We start from the raw sequence: 24336 nt of genomic DNA, 5'->3' as shown, positions 1-24336 counted from the left end.
TTATTACATGGTTTTAATTCTGTCTTCCTGTTAGGCATGACTCAATCATTTTCAGGCATTTTTATTTTCTAATATTAGTTTAAATGTACAGTTTTATTATACACAATGATTTAGCTAATTATTACTTGCCTTGTTTCACAGTAGTTTTGTAATTGTTTAACCATTTTCTGATTTTAATTCTTATTACTCAAAAATGTGTGTAAAAATTTTCTCACACCTTTTCCTTGTGTTTTGTTTTTACTTTTCAACTTGATTGCATTGTAGAAAGAAAAACCAAGCCTGTATGAAAGTGATTATGGCTGTTGAGCTTTGCCTTATATTCTAGAAAGTATTTTTCTCAAATGCAGGCTGATAAAAGTAATCTCCCTATGTTTCCAAGTGCTATTTTTCTAGTCTATCTTGTTTTGAAAGTATAGCAGTTTGAAGGTCTAAATTTGATGAGGGTACTCAGTTTCAAGATTCATCTAATAAATGTTTTTTAAAGGTAAATAGTAACAGGTCAACTAGATAAAAGTTAAAAAATATAATTGGACCTTACCTCTCACCAAACACCAGAATAAAGTCTAAATGCATGAATAATACAAATGTAGAGAGACAAACTAAACAAGGACTAGAAGAAGATTAAAAGGACTATATTTATAAGATTATAAAGTTCCTTTATAATTGGCATGTGGGAAAACCTAAACAAAACTCAAAATTCTTATATAATAAAGAAAAAACTGATAAATTTGACCATATAAAATTATAAAGAGTCCATAAACAAAAAATAAAATAAATGATAAACTAGTAAAAATTTTACATATTATGTATATAATATATATAAGATAGATGTATCACACTGCTATATATATAAAATTACTGAAAAGTCAGTAAATAAGTCAAGAAAATACATAGACAGTTCAAATTAAATATATCTAAATGGCCTTTGTACAAATGATGGATATTAAGTTTTACTCATAAATTTAAAAATATAAACTAAAAGTACACCAAACTATTATTTCTCTTATATTGGCAAGAATTCAAAAGCCAGGAAGTACACTCCATTGATGAAACTGTGAAGAAGTATTCTCATACATTGCTGATAGGTATACACAACATCTTTGGGGAAGAATTTGTAAAATTTATGAAAAATAGATGCATTTCCCATTGAGCTTGCAGTGAATACTATTTATAGCTATATACACTAAGGATAAAGCTCCATACATACCAAACAACTTATACACAGATGATTCATGCAGTGTTATTTGTGATAGCAAAATTTTGGAAACAACCTAAATAAATGCCCATAAAAGCCTGATTTGACTAAACTATGGTAGACCATTAAAAGACCATTATTCAGATGTTAAAAAGGATGATGACCTCCAGGAAATTTTATGGAATGATTTCCAGAATATATTGTTGAATGAAAAAAAATCAGGTTGTGGTAGAGCATTTCTTATTTTGCATAAAGAAACATGGAAAGATGGTTCAGTTCCTTAATAGGAGTGGGTGAAGCCAGCATAGAAGTGTGTGGATGAGACTGAAAACTCCTCTGCGCGTCTTTTCAAATAGTTTTTCTTAAACCACATAAACAATTTATTTTTATTTTTATTTATTTATTTGACAGACAGAGATCACAAGTAGGCAGAGAGGCAGGCAGAGAGAGAGAGGAGGAAGCAGGCTCCCCGTGGAGCAGAGAGCCCAATGCGGGGCTGGATCCCAGGACCCTGGGATCATGACCTGAGCAGAAGGCAGAGGCTTTAACCCACTGAGCCACCCAGGAGCCCCAAACACATAAACAATTTACCTTTTCAAAAATATTAATAAATGAGGATTTTATAAGAAACAAAAAACGAAGTTGAGTCTAACTCTTTGTCAAGCTGACACCATGAGCGTCTTCACATTTGACAAGACCCATGGTTCATCGTCTTCCTGGCAGACCTGTGGAAACCCAGGCCCCTGTCTATACCATCTGTATGCCAGCTTCGCATGGTTTCTACTTACCACACTTCCTTCCTCTTTCTTTTCATCTTTGGTTTTGGTATTATTACCTTACAAGCTCATTTTTTTTTTTTAATTTCAAAGGATGGTTTTAAATATTTATTCATTTCTTTGTTTTTACAAAAGTTTTTCATAAACCTAATTTGTTGTACTTAGAAAAATAAAAGGTGTTCTTTCTTGATGTCTCCTCTATTCCTATTTCTTTCCTTTCTTTCCACTTTTCTCTCCATTCTACAATTGTCTTTTTAATCTTATTGCTACTTTGTTTCACATTTTTTACCTGTGATCCAGTTTCCTGACTCAGGGCTAGCCCTATTCTCCATTTGTTACTATGGTCAAAAGAGATAATTATCCAAAGTCATTGTTATGTAATCATTAAAGATGACCTTAAAAGTTGCCTCTGAAAACACCTGTATTTTCCTAAGCTTATAAATTTGAAATATTGTGTTGCAAACATTTCTAATCGCATAAGCATTTCATTAAGTAAAACATATAAATACAACCCAGATTATCTTGAGACTGAAAACCCTAAAATAATTTGCAGTTGACCTTTTTGTAATGGATATCCACAAGGATGATATTTTGTCTTCTAAAGAAGCACCAGTTCATTTTCTTTCTCTTCTCTTCTGAAAAATTAAGCCTAGTGTGAATTTATCTTAATTCATTTTGCTTCATCTTAAAAAAAAAAAAAAGTGCATCTGATGAGTAAAGAATGATCCAAACCCAAATCATCATGTGGCATTAAAGCCAGAAGGTGTTTCTCTAAGGCTGTATTAAATACATAAAATTGCTATTCTTTCCCTTTACTTTATAGTCAAAGCCCAAAAAGGCACATTCAAGAATGGAAAAAAGCTTTTAAAACTTTAAACACCTGTGAATAGTCAGTCATTAGAGATAAATCTCAATATAATGGTCATATATTTCTGTTTCTGCTTTTAACTGCTCTAACACTCATTCCCATTCCTACTAGTGTCTGTTCAGACAAAGGAAAGGGCATTTTCAATAAAACAGTGGCATTTTGAAGTTTCACATTTAGTATTCTAAAAATTGTCTAATGAGTTCTCCTTCGTTATATTAAATTTTCAGAGGGGGGGCTCATAGAGGACCATTCCCTAGGTGGGGGGGGGGGAAATGTTGAATATTTAATTGCAATTGCTTATACTTACATTATATGACAATAATCTATCTATCTATCGTTTTCAAAGATTAAGCAATTAGTTTAATGAGTGGGCACTCATATATATTTCTCAAGAAAGTTTTTAAACTTTTATTAGCATAGCTTTGTACCTCCATCAGTTTGTTTACAATTTATCTTAGGTAAATTTTTTAAAAAGCCACTTCTCATTTCAAAAATATATCTTTCATCTTAGAAGGTATAATTTTATTTGCCAAGGACAGGAAAACTCCCTAAAAATTTAAATGTCATCTTCACCTTAGTTGTAAGTATATCTATTCTGTATAAGAGTAAGGAGGATTGGCAGATTCATTCATATCTCTTGTTGAAAAAAAATGTTGAATTCACTGCCTGTTTCAGTAATTAACCAAGGCCTTAACTTTGACATCATTGTGCATGAATAGCAATTGGGTTTGCTGCTAAATCATAAATCTAAATTTCAATTTTTTGAGAGATCAAGACAATTTATTTAAAGTGTACCTCTTAATAAGATCATCAGAGGAATAGCATTTCTTTTAAACTATGATTATTGTTAATCCAAAGATTTTATTTAAATGTGACTATTCCTGCAAAAAAAATAGTCTAAAAAGGAGTGGGTGGGGAGAGAGAAAAACATGTGACTCTGGCAGGCAAAAGAAAAAAAAAAGGAAAAGAATGTGATGTTCTTGGCAACATGTTGTAAAATTTAAGACAACAAAATATTACTAACGTCTTTGGACTTCTTATAGTCACTCAGATCAATGATATATGACTGTTTTAGATAACTATTTCATTTCCATACTTGTTCATTTAGTTTCCTGATGTACAAGCATGCCTATAAATTCATACTTATTTTTCTTTGTTTTATTGAAATATATTCAACATGCAGCATTCTGTATGTTTAAGTTGTATAGTAAAATGACTTGAATTACATCTATTATTAAATGATTAGCATATAGAGTTTAGTTAATATCCATGAACTTATAGATACAAAAAAATTGAAAAATTTTTTTCTTTGTGATAATGAATTTGCATTTCATCATTAATTTCTTTCTCAGCTTTTCCTCTCTTTCAGGTGATCAGAATTTTGTTTAAGTTTTCAAGGAAATGGCAAATTGTATTGTAAGATAGAAACACATTAATATAGAAGTTCTTTATTTTTTTTAAAATATGGAATTCTTCATGAATTTGTGTGTATCCTTGAGTAGGGGCCATACTAATCTTCTCTGTATCTTTCCAGTCTTACTATATGTGCTGCCGAAGTAAGCATTAATGTATTTCTGAATTTGGAGTCTGCATATAGACTCCTGTAATTTTTTTGTTTGTTCGTGTATGTTGTTGCTCTTGTTTGGTGTGGGGTGGTGTGCACCTGTGTGATTAGAAATTTTAAAAATCGTGTCCTTATTTTTAGTTATATTTATTTATATTTCCTCTAGAGGAAATATAACGTTTCTTTCCATTACAAATATAGATGACAAACCTTATTACTATTGGCAACTCCTGTGATTTTGTCACCAATAGACATAATAGAAACCTGTTGTTGTCACAGTTAACCTGACTTATTTATACTTATGACCACCTTGAAAAAACAACCGTCTTTAAACCTGCCAAGAAATCTGTTATTTAATGTGTTAATAAGAAAGAACATATATTGGGACTCCTAGGTGGCTCAGTGGATTAGGTGTCTGCCTTTGGGTCAGGTCATTATCCTGGGGTCCTGGGATCAAAACCCAAGTCCAGCTTCCTGCTCAGCGGGGAGTCTGCTTCCCCCTCTGCCTACCCCATCCCTTGCTTGTGCTCTTTTTCTCTCTCTGTGACAAATAAATAAAATTGTTAAAAAAAAAAAAAGAAAAACCACATATGAGCATATCACGTTTTTAAAAATAATTTGATAACAGCATTTTAATATAATTGGCTTGTTTTGTAGTTATTTGTACTTTAATATTTTATTTTAGGTGTTTAAAACCATAATTACACATGCATAGACTTGAACAGACTGCCAAAGGACTCCATTGCATGCCCTCTTACTTGTACATTCTGAAGAGTTCTTGCACTAATTTATACAATTATATAACAGCAGAAACTTTATTTTGCAATGTATGCTCCTTGAAAAAGGATTTCTTTTGCAGTATGTACCCCTTGACAAAAAATTTATTTTGTGATATAGAACTCTTGAAAAAGAATGATGTAGACTCAGTTGCCTGGGTTCCCTAGGTTTAGTTTTTAAAAGGCCTTGCCATACCTCTTAAGTCCTATCTGCTATTAACAAACATACTCATTCTGGGTTTCATTTTAGCAATATAGATGTCCAGCCATACACATTAGTCAGGCTCAATGAGTTATAGCATTTCCCCTGTGGTTTTGTTGTTGTAAAAAAAACCACAATAAACAGCCAAAGGCATTACATTGCATTAAAATGGTACAGAGCAAAGATATTTTCTGAGAGCTTCACTGACCAATAATTTCTGTGAAGTTTACTTGATATCTTAACTATTGTTGCATCCATCTAAAAAGACACCTAAAACAAGGCAAAGTTGTTTTTTCTTCTTCCTACAATATCTAAACTTCACAAGAACAGGTTGTACTACATACAGTCTAAGCATGTGAAATGAGAATATTTAACATTGCTAGTTTGGGGGCCCTGAATGGCTCAGTTGGTTAAGCAGCTGCCTTCAGCTCAGGTCATGATCCCAGGGTCCTGGGATAGAGCCTCACATTGGACTCCCTGCTCAGCAGAGAGCCTGCTTCTCCCTCTCCTTCTGCCTGCTGCTTTGTCTACTTGTGCTCCCTCTGTATCTCTCTGTCAAATAAATAAATAAAAATCTTAAAAAAAAAAAAAGCACCCCCCCACACACAAACATTGCTAGTTTGATTTCAATACTTTGTGAGTATAGATCTTCAAAATGAAGAGAAGTAATTGGATATCACCAACATCCTTGGACTGCCTTTTTTCTATCAGTACACTAATTAAATTCCTTTTTTTAAAAGATATATTTATTTGTTCGTATTACTATTATGATTTTTTATTACATTATGTTAGTCACCAAACTTCATTAGCTTTTGATGTAGCTTTTGATTGTTTGCATATAACACCCAGGGCTCCATGCAATATGTGCCGTCCTTAATACCCATCACCACACTAACCCATCCCCCACCCCTCCCCTCTGAAACCCTCAGTTTGTTTCTCGGAGTTCATAGTCTCTCATGGTTCGTCTTCCCCTCTGATGTCCCCCCCTTCATTTTTCCCTTTCTTCTAATGTCCTCCATGCTATTCCTTATGTTCCACATATAAGTGAAACCGTATGATAATTGTCTTTCTGTGCTTGACTTATTTCACTTAGTATAATCTCCTGGAGTTCCGTCCATGTTGATGCCAAAGTTGGGTATTCATCCTTTCTGATGGTTGAGTAACATTCCATTATATATATGAACCACCTCTTTATACATCATCTGTTGAAGGGCATCTCAGCTCCTTCCACATGAGAAAGAGACAGAGAGAGCACAAGCAGGGGGAGAGGTAGAGGGATAGAGAGAAGCAGACTCCCCACTGAGCTGGGAGCCTGACATGGGGCTCAATCCCAGGACCTGGAGATCATGGCCTGAGCCAAAGGAAGATGCTTAACCATCTGAGCCACCCAGGTGTCCCCTCATTAAATTCTTTAACTTCATTATATTATTGGAAGACAGAAACACAATCTATGGAGTCACTATGACTAATATTCAAATATGGCTCTGCCATTAAAGAAATTATTAACTAGTATATCTCACAGTGTTCTTGTTTATTAAATGAAAATTATAGCAGGTAAGTCACATGACTGTTTAAAAATTAAATGAAATTATATGTTTATGTACTGTTTATCTGTAAATGTGTGTACACACACACACACACACACACACACACACATAGTGTTCTGCAAAGAGTCTGGCATATAGTAAGTGTACATAAGAAGTGCAAGATAAAGAGCAAACATTGCTATGATTTCTAAGTCCTTAACTCCAAGGAATCAGCAAGGTTGACTTACCTTTTCACAGGACAAATTCTTTTAGAACAGGTAATTTCACTACATGTCTTTATTGAGTTTTCATACTGTCCCATAGCATGTAATCAAATACATTATTGATTGGTGAGTAAATGCGTAACTCAAGGAAATAATGAAAATTTAATTGAAACCCAGAATCATTGTGCTTTTGTGACAAGTGCTAATTAAATTTGCTGAAGAAATTTTTACTCTCTGTTAGGTCCTGGAAATCTAATAAGTCATAAGATCATGTGTTCTTCAGCAGCTCATAATCTGGAAGAGACAAGAGAGAATTAAATCATAATTTCACTAGAAGGAATAAATGATAGCATAAAACATGTGCATAGGTCAGAGAATGGAACAAACTTTGTTTATAAAGATATTGTGAAAATTTCCCATTGTGACAATACATTGGGACTTGGAGTTTTAGGAAATTCTGTGAAAGGAAAAACAAAGATAAATGCAAGGAGAAGAATGAGGGATAAAGATAGATAGGAGTGAATGTTGAAGTATTGTCCACGTGTCTTGTTTTCAATAAATGGTACTTTTCTTTCCAAGCACCCAATGGAAATGAAAATACAAACTAAATCAATAGGAGACTTAAAAATCTAACTAATTGATAAGAAACTTTTAGAAAAGGATGTATTGATAACATTCAGGATTGGCAGGGATACAGTGAAATGAGCAAGCTCTAAAATTATGGAAGGGAGAGTAAATTGCTATCACATTGTTGGTGGGGCAATTTGACAATTTATATTAAGGGTTTTATAAATGTTCACATATTTTAGCCTTGTGACTCCACTTCTTGGAATCTATATTAAGAAATGAATCAAATATGTATACAAAACTTACATAGGCAGATTTGTATTACAAATAATATATAATACCTAAGAGACTAGAAACAACCTAAATATTTGACAGGACAGAAAGGGGTAAATAAATAATTGTATAGGCATACACTAGGACACTTTGCAGCCATCCAGGCAACATGTTTATACAGAACATTTAATGATATGGCAATATGCTCATAATATGATAAGGATTGCAATAGAGTATAATAACACAAACGTTAGATTCAGAGAGACCTGAATTCTCGTCATTTCTTCATCTCTGTCTGTATAACCTGGGAAAACTTGAAGTTAACTGAGCTTCAGCCTCTTCACTTATAAGATGGGTTAAAAAAAAAAATAGTGCTGGGCACCTGGGTGGCTCAGTGGGTTATGCCTCTGCCTTCACTCAGGTCTTGATCCCAGGGTTCTGGGATCGAGCCCCACTTCGGGCTCTCTGTTCCATGGGGAGCCTGCTTCTTCCTCCTCTGTCTCTGCCTGCCTCTCTGCCTACTTGCTATCTCTCTCTGTCAAATAAATAAATAAAATCTTTAAAAAAAATAGTGCTTGTTCTTCAAGGTTGCTTTCACAGTTCACTGGAAAAACATTTAATGAGTTTATTTAGAGCTTGGCATCTAGGAGGAGTAAGGACTGAATAATAATTGATGGATGATGATGATATAATTTTAAACGGCTGTTTTTCTTTTATTTCATAAAAATCGTTCTTCTACATCCTTCTTTCTGCTCTCAGATGTTATTTGTATGCCTTCTATCATATTTAACATGAGCTTGTTTGGGTAATGGCCCTACTGTATCCTTATATTTTGCACACAGAGCAAATAGTAAAGGTGTCAGATGCCCACACCTATGCTTTCTAGAGACTTTTTCTGATCTTTGACTATTACTTGATATCTACCTTCTGTAAAATTAGCTATTATGTTATCAAGTAGGCAATATGTATAGCACTGCTGAGTTGGAGTGGAGGTAAGAGAATAGCAAATAACAGATAAAATACCAACTGTCTGGAATTATGCATTTATATGTAGGCTAACTCATTTAATTTTCATAGCAACCATATGAGGTAGGATTGTTATAATTCTTATTCCACAGATAAGCATACTAGATAGATTGGTTAATTTGTCCACTATCACACAGATAATTAGTGGACAAGTGGGTTTTAAGCCCATGTGGTCTGGCCCCAGAATCCATAACTCACTAACGTGCTAAACTGCCCTTTTAAAGGGTTGCACTGTATATCCATGTGGACAGAGCACCATACTGACTTCTTAGTACTGAAACTGCCCTTCCTACCACTGTGATTGGTACAAAGTAACAATTCAATAAATCTTGTCCAGAGCAGGACTGGCCAAAATGAAGAAGATGGATATTTCAAATTCCAAATGCAGTGTGCTACTCCTGATAATCATTCTGTAGCTGCCTTATACATCCGGGGCTCTCAGGTAAAGTATCTGCTCTTGAGACTGTACCATAACACAGTTCTCCATCTCCTCAGCCTTTATGCTGGAGCATTCCTGTTTGTGGTGGAAACACTATTTGCCAGCCATTTGGCTGATCATTTTTAAATGATGGAAATAATCAACCTAAAACAATTATATGACTTCCAAGTTATTTTTTTCTTGTTTTAACTGTATGAATACTACAGTCTTTTATCTCCCCCTTCTTCCAATGTTTTCTAACAAAACAAATGTGGTTTTTGTCCCATTTTATACTTAGAAAATTCATGGCATTGTGGTGGCATGTGGTTACAGATCTCAAAGCTGAGAGCATGATTTTGGCTCTTGTTTTCAGTTTGCTTGACTGAATAGTTTATAACTACAATTTTAAAATTCCTTAGAAACATGAAACAGTCTTTGCCAGGAGTACAACTGCTTTCCATCTAAAATGCCAGCATTTCAGTGTGTCTTGCAACATTTTAATTAGCTTGCTTATGGAACCAAATACACTCATAAAACACTGAAGGCAAAAGAAAGTCTCCCTTGCCATAATTACTTTTTATAAAGGATTTACTTACATTTTCATAATTATTCAAGTGTTTTTGTACAGAGAAGTTTACATTTTAAATGGAAAATTATACCTCCACAAAATCCACTGCAAATTAGCAGCTTTAATATAAGCATTCTAATTCTCAGTACAGTGCACTGTTGATACTATTGTGGGACCACACACTGGTTATTTAGAAAGATAGATTTGCTGCAGCAACCTGTTAAATTTGAGTTATTGCCAGAAGATTTGTGTTGTCTTTAATGTAGCATTCTGTTGTCAAAGGAAGTCCAAGCTGTACACATTATTTGTCAATGGTTTAAGAAGCTCAGAATTTCCCCATGTCGGTAGCAATAAGTATTTCAGCTCATAATCTTTCTCTGTTAGAGGATATAGAGATAGGCTGAGCTCTATAAAAATAAAATTAGAAAAGGACTTAATAAGATTTCTATACCTACATGTAAGTCAATTTGTAACTTTATATATTATTTCTAGTATCAGTGTGCCATACAGAGTTACTGTGTTTACACTAGGATATCATTTATAGTACATAAATTATAAATTAAGTATAAATATCACTAATAATTACTTGTTTATATAATATAATAGAGTAGAAATATGCATTAATTCTTAAAATTAATGCTAAGGAATATAAATAAACAGAAATGAAAATAGAGATGAATTCTAATTTTATTATCCAGAAAAAGGCACAGTTAACATTATCAGCTCTTAATAGGAAGTTAGGTAGGTTCATGCTCTGGTAACATACAAAATGGAACATGATTTTTAATTTTAACTTTGTGAAGATTTCCTTGTTGCTTCTGGTTAATCATTGGTAATGACCAAAAGTTTGTTAGAATCATGAGAAGAACCATAACTGTTCTTCTGTCAATAGATCCCAAAGATAACAGAGGAATTTCATTAGCAATCATGGAATTTTAGCTCAGGGAATCTGTTTTGTTTTTTTTTTTTTTTCCAAAGAAAATATACACCCCATGATAGTTATTCTTATATGACACATCCCTATAAACTCTTAAGAAAGGTCATTGAAAAAAAGCTTTTTAAAATAATAGCAGAATTTTGCATCTGGAGTCAGGGCAAAATATACCAATTTTTATAACTCCCCATTTAAGACTTGTCTTCAATTAAAGCTGAAAATGAAAAAGATAAGTGAGAAGTGCTGGAAAGGTTACACATAAAGCTTTGCATTAAATGAAGCACACATGTGAAAGCTCTAGAGAGACTAGAAGTAGAAATAAATTCTCAACAGCTTGATATACTCTGTCAGTAGAAACGAGTAAATGGCAAGGGTTGTGTCAAAAAAGATAATAAGTTATGGAAAGGCTAATTTTGTGTTACCTGGTTTAGCTGAGGCATCTTAATGGGATTAAAGTGAGGAGAGCACTCCAAGGTAATTACATACTTATAGACTGTGGTTGTGTGTTTGTGTGTTTTAATGGAAAGAGAACATGTTGCCCTAAGAACAACCAGGGACTCTAAGGTTCAGAAGAAAATGACTTTTGATACTTATGATTGTGTAAGGTATTTGAAGCATATTTTATCATTTACTCAAATACTTGTTCCAGGTTTAAAACCCAAATTACCTTTTACAAGAGAGAATGATCATCATTTGCTAATAATTATCTTTTACATGTCTAAACTAAGAGGTAATCCACAAACAATTAATTTCCAACTCTTGCATCAGAACATTATGCCAGAAAGTTCTGACTATTTTGCCATGTGATTATAATTTAGAAAATGACAAACACATTGAACAATGTGTCCTGAGAGACTGAAGCCCTGTCCAAATCAGAAATGAAACAAGTTGGTAGAAGTCCTGTCCAGTAGGTTGAACCATATGGAATGGCTGATCTACAGCTTACAGAAATAATGATTTCATATGGCTCACTCCAATAATGGTGTTTTATGAGTTCTGTGACAGTACTTTTCACTTCAACATGAAAACATTAGTAGTTATCTATTGCATTGTAACAACTTACTCCCAAATTTAATGGTTTAAAACAATAAAGATTTATTATGTTGCAGTTTCTGTGAGTCAGGAGCACAGCTCAGTTGCCTGGTTTTAGTTCAGGATCGCTTATGAGATTACAGTCAAAATATTGGCAAGGGCTGCAGTTACCTGAAAGCTTGACAAGGGCTGGTGGATCCATTTCCAAGGTGACTTACATGCTGGCAAGTTAGTATCAGTTGCTGGCAGGCTTACTTTCTTGCCACAGTGGCCTCTCTATAAGGCTGATTTACTGTCCCCACAGTATCACAGCTAGCTGAAACTAGTGAGAGATCCAGGAGAATGAAAGGGAGTCACAATGCCTTTTGTGACTTGTTTTGGAAGTCAGGCACCATCATTTCTAACATATTTTATTCAGTTAAAGTGAATCCCTAAGTTTAGGCCAAAATCAAGAAGAGAGGAATTACATTCTGCCTTTTGAAGAGAGGGGTATCAAAGAATTTATGAACATATTTTTGAACCATCATAACAACAGTAGTTACTCTGCATGTAAATATATGATTGATACTCATCCAGTATTTTTATTATTACTTTTAAAGATTTTATTTATTTATTCAACGGACAGAGATCACAAGCAGGCAGAGTTGCAGGCAGAGAGAGAGTGGGGGAAGCAGGCTCCCCGCCAAGCAGAGAGCCCAACGTGGGGCTCAATCCCAGGACTCTGGGATCATGACCTGAGCCAAAGCCAGAGGCCTTAACCCACTGAGCCACCCAGGTGCCCCACATCCAGTATTTAATACAAGTTCCTTTGTTCCAAAATTCCATATGTATTTTTCAACCCTGGTGCTCTATTTCTCTAACTACTTGTCTCCTCTTCATCTTGAATCTTCCTGCAGATTTTACTTTTCTTCCTTCCCTTGCTCAACATATCTGCTAAGGTGGAACATCTAAAAATACTAGTCATTTCAGGGGCCTACGAAATAATTATTGTTGAACTTTCCCTGTAGAAAGTAAAGGTTTTACTGGACTGGGGAAAGACATTTATTATTTCCCTGTTTATTTTATTTTATTTTTTAAAAAGATTTTATTTATTTATTTGACAGAGAGAGAACACGAGTAGATGGGGAGGCAGGCAGAGAGAGAGGGGGAAGCAGGCTCCCTGCTGAGCAGAGAGAACCCGATGAGGGGCTCGATCCCAGGACCCTGATATCATGACTTGAGCCGAAGGCAGCAGCTTAACCCACTAAGCCACCCAGGTGCCCCTCCCTGTTTATTTTAAACCTCAAAATCACACATTTTGGAAAGAGCTACCCCAAAAGTTTATTATAGGAAAACCTCCTTATTGTTGGCCAGAGTAGTTAAATTGTGGTTATGCTTAGTTACTAGTTAACTGTCAAGTGTTGGGTAAGAAGCTCAATGTCTAGACCTCAGTGTTCCTTATCTCAAAGTTAAGATTGTCTCTAAGGTTTTATTTAATAGTAAAGATATTATATGACTATGATCAATAGTGATGTATGGAATTAACTATACATAATAGGATAGTATAGAATTTTTTTTCTCTCTTCTGTTTGGTGCAGTTGTATGGAACAGTGACAAAATATTTCTGGTATTTCTGATTCTTGTATACCTTTGTAATACATTTTTTGTATACCTTTTTTGTAATGTTTGGTCCTAGCCCAGAAAATTTTTCAAGCGAATGAATCATCAACCAGGTATCATTTGGTCAAAGTGGAAATTGAAAAAGAAGATGGGCATGCACTAGAGACAGTCACAAGTATTTTCCACTGTTCTCCATCTCATCATGTCCATTGGCAAACTCTTGGAGCTGGGGAAGCTGGGTTGTTAGAAGCTATATCCAACGCAAATAGCCTTTTAAAACCTAAAGTTACAGGGCACCTGTGTGGCTCAGTCGGTTGAACCTCTGCCTTCGGCTCAGGTCATGATCTTGGGGTCCTGGGATTGAGTCCCACATCGGGCTCTCTGCTCTGCAGGGAGCCTGCTTCCTCCTCTCTCTCTCTGCTTGCCTCTCTGCCCACTTGTGATCTCTGTCAAATAAATAAAATCTTAAAAAAAAAAAAAAAACCTAAAGTTACGATTTTGATATTAACATGGAGCAAATATGTTTTGTTTTTTTCATACATTTTATATTCTTCTAGGGTTTTTTTATTTGCTTGTTATGTTTTTGTTTTTGTTTTCTTTACAGAATTGAACTCAGTTGTGTAGGAAACATTTGTGGTGACACTGAACTTGTTAAGGTGGCTTTCACATGCCGTCTTGCCTCACTCCCCAGGAAAACTTTTTAAAGTGTTAATTTGCCAATTTGTGATTTTCTTCCTGATTACATTTGCGGGGAGCCATCTAGAGACATAATTAGTAAGAATGCCTTGTACTCGCAAAACAGTAATCAGATAAAAAGGTGTATGGAAATTTTTACTAACATCCAGTCTAGTCGAGACAAATGCAAAAGCTGATCATAAACCTATGTGCCAGATCACAGCAAAACCTCTAATCTCAGAGAAAATTTAGCAACATTTTAAATCACAACAGGACAAATATATCCTAATATGTGCTTGCTAATGATGGTGTAGTTCCTGGGTTATTTTCTCCCTCTCTCTAGGACAAAAAAATGCAAAATATATACCATATCTAAAATACTACCATATTAGTCTTAATTTAATTCCTGGGTTTATTTTTTAATTTTTTAAAGATTTTATTTGTCAGAGACAGAGAGAGGCAGAGAGCACAAGCAGGGGGAGCAGCAGGCAGAGGGAGAAGCATACTCCCCGCTGAGCAGGGAGCCAGATGTGGGACTCCAACCCAGGACCTTGCGATCATGCCCTGAGCCTAAGGCAGATGCTTAACCGCCTGAGCCACCCAGGTGTCCCCAAATCCTGTGTTTGGATTATGCTAGTGAGAAATACCACACATATGTTTAGTACTTTCTCTTTGATTGGTGCTTGATTAGGAAATATAGGTACATAACTAAGAAATAGCAGTCAAGGAACTCAGCATCTGGAATCCAGCAATCCTAATCAAAAGAAATAAAACAGTGAAAGAGTCTCCAAATAAATCTGGGACATTTTATGTCTAGAAATGGTGAAAAACAAATAAACAAATAAAACAAAAAAAAGAGAGAAAAATTAATTTGTTATCTGGAAATAAGATTGGAACTAGTTTTTTGGTTTTTTTTTTTTTTTAATTTAATTCCAGTGTGGTTAATATATAGTATTGTATTAGTTTCAGGTATATAATATCATGATTCAATAATTCCATGTTTTACTCAGTGCTCATCAGGATGAGTGTACTATTAACATTTTGATTTATTATTTGTGTATAAATTCTATACTACTGTTATTGTTAATGTCTGGTATTTCTGATTCTTGCCTTTGACTACATCAACTATCCCTAGATCTGCTGGATTGCTAAAGGACAAGGACTTGGTGGGACAGTTTACCTGGTCTCCAGCAGGCTCCATTCTGCTTATTTCTTTAAGGACATACAGAGCTACTGAGTAGTCTTACAGGTACACACACATCTTCCCTCCACCTCCTATTATTTTATTTTTTCATTTTTGATGTCCTTTCTCCTGAATAATTCTTCACATTCCTTTAAAGCCAAAGACAATCAGTGTCCAAAGAAACTTTCTTAGCGGTGGGAGAATGAAAGTGATTCATTTTATCCCTCAGAATTTTCATTTTAATATACTTGGGTTTTAATTGTTTAGAATATTTTTAGAAAGGATGAATACCCAACTTTTGTAGCAACATGGACGGGACTGGAAGAGATTATGCTGAGTGAAATAAGTCAAGCAGAGAGAGTCAATTATCATATGGTTTCATTTATTTGTGGAGCATAACAAATAGCATGGAGAACAAGGGGAGATGGAGAGAAGGTAGTTGAGGGAAATTGGAAGGGGAGGTGAACCATGAGAGACTATGGACTCTGAAAAACAATCTGAGGGTTTTGAAGGGGTGGGGGGGTGGGATGTTGGGGGAACCAGGTGGTGGGTATTGGAGAGAGCATGGATTGCATGGAGCACTGGGTGTGGTACAAAAACAATGAATACTGTTACGCTGAAAAAAAAATTGTTTAGAATATTTTTTAATTGAAGCCTGGCATACATACACAAAATCATACAAATCATAAGTGTACAGTTCAATGGGTTTTCACAAAGCAAATATATTTGCATAACCAGCATGGAGTCAAAAATTAGAATATTAGCATCCCTAGCAGCCCTAGTAGTTAACCCCTCTCTGATGATAATAATAATAATAGATTGATTTGGGCGCCTGGGTGGCTCAGTGGGTTAAGCCGCTGCCTTCGGCTCAGGTCATGATCTCAGGGTCCTGGGATCGAGTCCCGCATCGGGCTCTCTGCTCAGCAGGGAGCCTGCTTCCCTTCCTCTCTCTCTGCCTGCCTCTCTGCCTACTTGTGATCTCTGTCTGTCAAATAAATAAATAAATAAAATCTTTAAAAAAAATAATAGATTGATTTTACCCATTTTAAAATTCTATATAAATGGCATCATGTAGCATGTACTCTTGTATATGGCTTCTTTGTATAATATTATGTTTGAATAATGCATTGTTTTATTTGTAGCAGTGGTTCATTTATCAACACTAAATAGTTTTCTATTCCATGAACATACCAACATGTAGTTATTCATTCTACTGTTGATGGAAAGTTTGGAATTGTAAGTAATACAGATATGAAAAATGTAATACATGTTTTTGGGCTCATCTGTTATATAGTATGTTTCATGTCCTCTTCTCTGTACTTTCCATCTATTTTGCTCTCTGTATTATAGTCTAGATGTTGTGTATTGATCTGTCTTCCAGTTCATTGATCTTTCTTCAGCTGTGTCCCATCTATCATGCTATGATGTCAGTTATAGTATTTTTCAATTAAAAAACTTTCCATTTGATTCTTTTCTTATTTTCTGTGAAAATTCTCTACCTGGTCATCTATTTGCTTAAAGATATTAATCACAGTTATTTTAAAATTTCATGACTGTCATGACTGTATTATTTGTGTCACTTAGCATTGCCTTTTTTTTCTTTTCATCTTATTTCTTAATGTCCCAAGAAATTTTAGTTTCACTTTTAATCTTGTGTGTGAAGAATTTTAGTGATGATTTACCCTATCCTTTGGCAGGCCAAAAAGAGCCATATCATCTAAGTCCAGTTAGACCTTGAAATAATTCGATACTAGTTTGCATTCTTGTCTACCTCTGGTTTACCCCCATGGTATATCCCTCCAGGGATCCCAGTTAGAACCTGGAGGGTTTACTGGTGCCACTACCTTTTGAAGGGCTTTAATTTTGATCTCCTGAGCACTAGGGGAATGCTGAAATACCATACTACTCTTTGATCGTATTTGGTTGCTTTACACATACTTTCTCCTTAGCTCCATTACATCTTTTCCTGTGTAGCTTAATCAGATAATGACTCAATGAGACAACAGGTTTTGAGTGCCAGTCTCACTTACATGAACCTTACTTATCAATGGAATTTTGATCAATCAAGTCCTAGATACCTTGTTGAAGGCAAGAACTCCAATTCTTGTTTCCTCAAACATCGGAGGTTACCAAAAGCTCTTTTGTATTTTATGATGCTTAGCAGCTTCTCTATGCAGATTAGTCACATCTTGGTATATGTCAAGAATCAATAAACGTCCCAAAGAGAAAGCCATTGTACAGAAAACCTAGCTTACCTCAATGAAATTTTCCTTCTCTCCAGGATCTAGCTACTTCAGCAGTTCTCTTCTGCTTTCAAATCCACTGCTTAAAATTTCATTATGTTACTTTTTGCTCTTAGCAGGATTATTGGTTTGCTGTAAGAAATCTCCACATAATTGGAAATGGATGTTCTAGGCTTAAAATTTTTTATCCTATTTTTTTTTTTAGAATAAATACTTAAATGGTAATAAGATGAAGCATTTAAGACAGTAAATTTACGAGAAGTGAATTATGTTCATATTATGTAATCTTAAGGAATTTGGGTAAAATAGAGATATTATTTCCTTACCCGTGACTGAAATAGGTCAAAAGAAGCTAATGATGCCAAAGTTAAAAACTTAAAATAGCGATCATTACAGTACTCCTAGATTTTATATTTTCACAGGTGTCTGCTTTCTACAAGTCAAATATACAAATTTTCTTTACAAAACTTATGTATGGCACTTTTCAAAATTATTTGACCTTATTTTTTCACATACTCTAAACATTATCCATGTATACATGTTCTTTTGGATTTATATACATGGTTTTCTGCTCTACAGCAAACATACAAACTCAAATATTCACATGCATGTGCATGCACACTTATTCTAAAAAATCAGAAGTAAACCTTCTCATTGACGCTAATAGGCTTTATGTGTGACACTATAATTAATCAGGAAATGAATATAATAAAGCCTTTGCTGTACATTGTAGATTTGACCCAGTCCAAGAACTGCTAGAGTAATTTAATTGAAAGCGACAGATGTGTCTTTACTACCTAAAGTTTTTCATTTCTTTCACTTATTAGGAGAAATGAAAGTGAGGTCAATTCCTTAGCTTTGAAATGTCAATATGCTATTTATGTTTGCTACACATTGAGTTTGTTTTCCAAAAAAACACCAGCTTTAGAAACTATGCCAGGTGTTCAAGTCAGTAATATAATTCTACCTAAAGTCCTGTACTATAAAATTATTGAATTCATCAAATCCATTGAGGTAGAACTGTACTACTCGATATGGAGGACCTACAGAGTGTAACTCTTAATTTCTACTGCTGAATTCTGATTAAGATTAGCAAAATTCACTCTAGAAAGGCAGGTTCCAAAACAAGGAAAAAAGGAAATGATACTTGTTGAATTACTTTTTACCTTTATAAAAGTGCTTTTATATTTTTTTATATAATTTCAAACTGATAGAAAATTTTCAAGAATAGTACAATGAGCTCTCACATAGACTTTATCCAGACTCAGTATTATTTGAGTTTGGCCCAACTGCTTTATTGTTATCTCTCCCTTTTGCACCTTCCCTCCCCTTCTCCTTTCATATTTTTGAGTCTTTCAAGGATTGTTGGAAACATTTTGTTCCATTAAACCAGTATACTCTAGTGTGATTTTCCTAGGAGCAAGGATATCTCTTACCATAGAACAGTTATCAAAATCAGGAAATTTAATATTGATATAAAATTACCAAATCCATAGTTCATATTCGGGTTTGTCAATTATTCCAATAATGTCCTCTGTACCCATTTCTCCTCTGTGTTCTGTCCAATGTAGGATTATACGCTGCATGTAGTTTTCTTGTTCTTTAGAGTTCTATTGTGAAACAGTTCTGTGACCTTTCCTTATCTTTATATGTGAAGAGTACAAGCCAATTATTCTGAAGAATGTTTTTCGATTTGTATTTCTGACATTGTATATTTGAAATGTATTTGTTTTCTTAGTTGCTTTCTGTATGCCCTGATAGACTATGTCTAGGAAATGTTTCTGTCTTGCTCAGTTGTGTTTCCTCATTCTTAGGTTTGGTACACATTAGGTATTCAGTAATTGATTTTTGAGTAAGTGAGTGCTTATATGTGGCATGCATTTTATGCATATTATTATATTTCCTGGCTACAACTTTGAAATTGAATTATCCTTAAACCTATTTTGCAGATAGAGAAACTTAGGATCCAAGTCTACTAACCACCAAAGTTATCCCAGCTATTAAGTGATTAAAAGTGATTAAAAGCCAGGTCTCCCTTGGTCAAAAATGTTTTCACTTCAAACTCTGCTCATCCTCAGAGTACAGTTTTTTTTTTTTTTTTTCATTTTCTGGGCATAGTACTTCCCAATCTAGTGCCAAATTTGGAATTCATTATGCTGGAAAACCATTAAGAGATAAGTGTAACTGGATAGAATGAAATAAATCTAAGCACTAACATTATTTTTATCTGCTCAGTATGTGAACACATGCATTTTCCTCAGCTCAGTATCTTCTAAAGATGTTTCATGGTCTCGTATTGCTGGTATCCAAATACAGTCTATAAGAATAGAAATTACCTCTGAACATAAAACAGAATATTCTGTTACTTCAAAATCTTTGAAATTGGAGACTCTTCTCCTTTTCTTTTTTTGAAGGACCAACTGTGGAGCAAGTACTTAAGAATTCTCTGAAGCAAGTGTTTATAAAGAGCCCTAGGGATATATATTTTTTCATTTGTGAAAATGTTTTCACTTTGTTGGACATATAATGATGCCAACTGCAGGTTTTAGTAGATGAAGGAGATGCTGAAAGAGATAAGAAATGATATTTCATATTTAAAACCCTTTAAACGTAACCAGTTTTAATTTTTTTTCCTGGCTAATGATATTTGGTTCATTCTTTACTCAAGATTATAAGTTGATGTGTAAGTCGAGTGGTTTTACACGTTTTGGATTATTGTATAAAATCGAATTAGAAGAATTAAACGGGCATGGTATGATGCCTAGCATTTATATACCCTTTATTATATCCCTAGCACTGCACAGGACACTTAGCCTGCAATTCATTGAGTATGGATTATTCATTGAGATTCAACATCATTGTAGGAACCATCATTTTTATTCATACTTTGTTGCTTTTATTTTTTTAAGGTTTTATTTATTTATTTGACAGAGAGAAATCAGAAGTAGACAGAGAGAGATGGGGAGAGAGATGGGGAAGCAGGCTCCCTGCTGAGCAGAGAGCCGTATGCAAGGCTTGATCCCAGGACCCTGAGATCATGACCTGAGCCAAAGGCAGAGGCTTAACCCACTGAGCCACTCAGGCGCCCCTATACTTTGTTGCTTTTAATGTGTATTTCTGGAATCTTGGGTATGCATTTATCTTTAATTACCAAGAGAAGAAATACCTAAAGCTGTCATAAAGACATCTCTTACATATTCATTGTATTATATCTTAAAGGCAGTTGTATACAGAAATTATCTGACCACCAGGGGCAGCAAATTATAAAATAAAATGTTTTTTAGAAGAGGAGTGCATTGTTTTGACTGCTTTAGATTTTCAGAATGTAAATTCAGGCCAGGAAGTTTCATATAAGTGATAACTGTGTTCAAAATCTTAGGTAATAAGGATAATTTGGGTAAGGAGAGGAAGAAATGAGTAGAAGAAGCAATAGGAACTTCTTCTCTTCCTTATCCTTAGCTATTTTTCCACATACTACCAATTGCTAGATCATTGATTGTAATCTGAAAAATTAGATCAGTACTGCTCACCCTCCTCCTGAACACTGCCTTCACCCTATGTCCAAACACACCACACCATACACAGAGCCAATGCCACCCCAAAGATAGAAGATAACATGCCAAACAGATGATAAACTTCTCCCGAATGGGTGCTACAACAGAGTTGTAAGTGGCACACCCCAATTTGTGCAAGATTTAACATTTTGTAAAGCCTATGAACATTTTAAAGTATTTCTACACAAATTCTATGTAATCTCTTCAGAAGGGATCATGTGGCCATTTTGATTTTTTTAAGCCAGGTTAGGACTGTTGAATAACAGATACTGTTCGGGGGGCACCTGGGTGTCTCAGTTGTTTAAGCATCTGCCTTCAGCTCAGGTCATGATCTCAGGGGCCTGAGATCTAGCCCCTTGTAAACGGTTTCCTGCTCAGCAGGGAGTCTGCTTCTCCCTCTGCCCCTCACCCCATTCTCATGCTCTTTCTCACTCTCCCTCAAATAAATAAAACCTTAAAAAGTAATACATTTTCACAGAGGTCTCAACACCTTGCTAGCTAACAAAAGTGGCCAGCAGCCAGCGTGAATATTGTCAGATTTCCCTTCTGGAAACTGAATTTCTGGATGCTCTCTGAAAGAAATCAGTACTTCCAAGTTTTAGATTCTTTTTTTTTTTTAAAGATTTTATTTATTTGACAGACAGAGATCACAAGTAGGCAGAGAGGTAGGCAGAGGTGGGGGTGGGGGGAAGCAGGCACCCTGCTGAGCAGAGAGCCCGATGTGGGGCTCGATCCCAGGACCCTGGGATCATGACCTGAGCTGAAGGCAGAGGCTTTAACCCACTGAGCCAATCCGGCGCCCCACCAAGTTTTAGATTCTTATAAAAGAAGTAAAGAAACCAATTTTCTTTAAGTATTTAAAATCCAGACCAAACTTCTTTCTGATCTACATGTTGCTAATTTCAGAAATCCCTATTTATTATTTACTTCTCTTTATGTCTACCACTAGGATTCTAATCAAATCTGTAGTCATTTATTTGCAGCAATGATGTCTAAAACTTTTCTATTTTTACATTGTCCATGATTTGTTCTCCACATTAATTGAAAAGGATCTTTCAAAGACCCTCATATGATATCTTTTTTTTAAATTTAAATTCAATTAGCCAACATATAGTACATCATTTGTTTCAGACTTAGTGTTCAGTAATTCATCAGTTGCTTGTAATACCCAGTGCTCATCATATCACATGCTGTTCTTAATGCCCATCACCAAGCCATCCAATATCCTATCCCCCCAGCCACATCTCTTACCCCGCTTTACATTCTTCAGTGTCTTCCTATTGCTTTTAGGATTAAGGCCCAGCTCTTTAAGCTGGCCCAACAATTTGAACCCCCAACAACCAAACTCATCTTCCTTTTGGGTGACCTGTCTTCCTTTTATTCTTTTCGTTTTAGTGACATTATTCTTCTTTCAATTTCTCATAGGTTCTATGGTCCTTTTCAGAATCGTACAAATGTCCCTCCTTCTTTGAAAATTGCTCCTTGTCAAGTTCACCATGCTCTCCCACTAAATAATGCATTTGTTAGTATCTTTTAGTACTAATGTCTCCAACGAAGCCTTTCCTGAGCCCCCAAAGAGGTCAGAAACCCCTGATGTCACATCTCTTGACATCTCTACACTATGGTGTTTACCACAATTTTAATCTAATACTTAACTGGTTAATTAGTTGTTGAATGTTTGTCTATCATTCTAGAATTAAAAAAAGATGGAGGGCGCCTGGGTGGCTCAGTGGGTTGAGCCTCTGCCTTCAGCTCAGGTCGTGATCTCAGGGTCCTGGGATCGAGCCCCGCATGGGGCTCGCTGCTCAGCGGGGAGCCTGCTTCCCCTCCCCTCTCTGCCTACTTGTGATCTCTCTCTCTCTCTGTCAAATAAATAAATATTAAAAAAAAAAAGATGGAGATCACTAAATCCACAAAATTTAGCACTTAGCTGAATGAATAAAAGCTTGGATGAATGGTTAAATCAATTAGGGGATGGATGGATGGATGGACAGACAAATGGATGGTTGGGTAAATGAACAAATTAAAATGTATGTATATAATGTAAGCCCATGTATATGTATATATGTATATAATTGTAAGCCCATGTTCTACGAATATATGAATATGTTTGTATGCTAAAAGATAACATCAATTTTTATTGCTTTTGTTATTCAGTAATAATTTTGAAAGTGGGTTTTCTTTACCGCTCCTTGTTCAAGTCAATTTACCACAAAAATATAATCTTTCTAGACTTTGAAACTGTAACCTGAATCACTCCTTTTGTTCGCTATTTTCATTTGTATTTAGCTTGTATTGTAGTGTTAGGAGAAGTTACTATCTTTGCTACACATGCTTTGACATTGCATACCACACTGAGTGGGAGGTAGGATATTTTTTGAGGGGGAGGAACAATGTACATGGTTTTTTTTTTTTTTAAGTTTTCTAATATTTTTTCTAATTATTTCTAATTTTTTTTTCTCTTTTTAAAAAGATTTTATTTATTTATTTGAGAGGGAGAGAGGGAGAGAGAGTGAGAGAGAGCACAAGAAGGGAGAAGATCAGAGGGAGAAGCAGACTCCCCATGGAGCTGGGAGCCTGATGTGGGACTCGATCCCGGGACTCCAGGATCACGACCTGAGCCGAAGACAGTCACCCAACCAACTGAGCCACCCAGGCCCCTCAATTTTTTTTTCTAATTATTATCCATTGTCTGGAAGCTACTGGAAGCTATCCATTGTCTGGAAGGCTCACTTCCAAAATGAATCAATTACTCATTATTGAAATATAACAATGGTAAGGTTTATCTTCCATGTTTTTTCCCTTGGATTATTTGTAATGAAAAAACACTGGTGTATAATTTAATAAGAGAAAAAATAATATTATAAACAGACATGGTTTATATTTAGCAGATTTTCTGATTGCTAAGCCCCAGGCCATTCTGGCTTAATATTTATTTGGTTTTCTTTTTCAATTGTGAAGTTTTGTGTAATGATTTGGAAAAACAAGTTTTCTGGTTATTTTATAATTTGGCAACATAATTTATTTCTACCCTGGGATTGTATTACAGGTGAAAATGTTCATATTCATTGACTGAGAGGAATTGTTTTATTTTTTATTAAGTATACAGCTTCTTGTCAGCAACAATAATGAT

General features: G+C 35.0%; 1 protein-coding gene and 1 non-coding gene across 2 annotated transcripts in view; one reads left to right on the top strand and one right to left on the bottom strand.

Annotated features, from left to right (window-relative positions):
* Positions 1-24336, top strand: part of ZNF385D (zinc finger protein 385D) — a 917929-nt gene that overhangs the window by 352536 nt on the left and 541057 nt on the right. The gene's annotated exons all lie outside the window — the stretch shown is intronic.
* On the bottom strand, positions 4298-4403 carry LOC125089727 (U6 spliceosomal RNA). The gene has a single exon (XR_007124038.1). It is a non-coding gene; the product is annotated as a U6 spliceosomal RNA (small nuclear RNA).

Source organism: Lutra lutra, chromosome 1 (genome assembly GCF_902655055.1).
Source record: "Lutra lutra chromosome 1, mLutLut1.2, whole genome shotgun sequence".
NCBI classification, from domain to species: Eukaryota; Metazoa; Chordata; class Mammalia; order Carnivora; family Mustelidae; genus Lutra; species Lutra lutra.
Note: the sequence above shows the minus strand (reverse complement) of the source record. Positions and strands in the feature narration are given on the sequence as shown.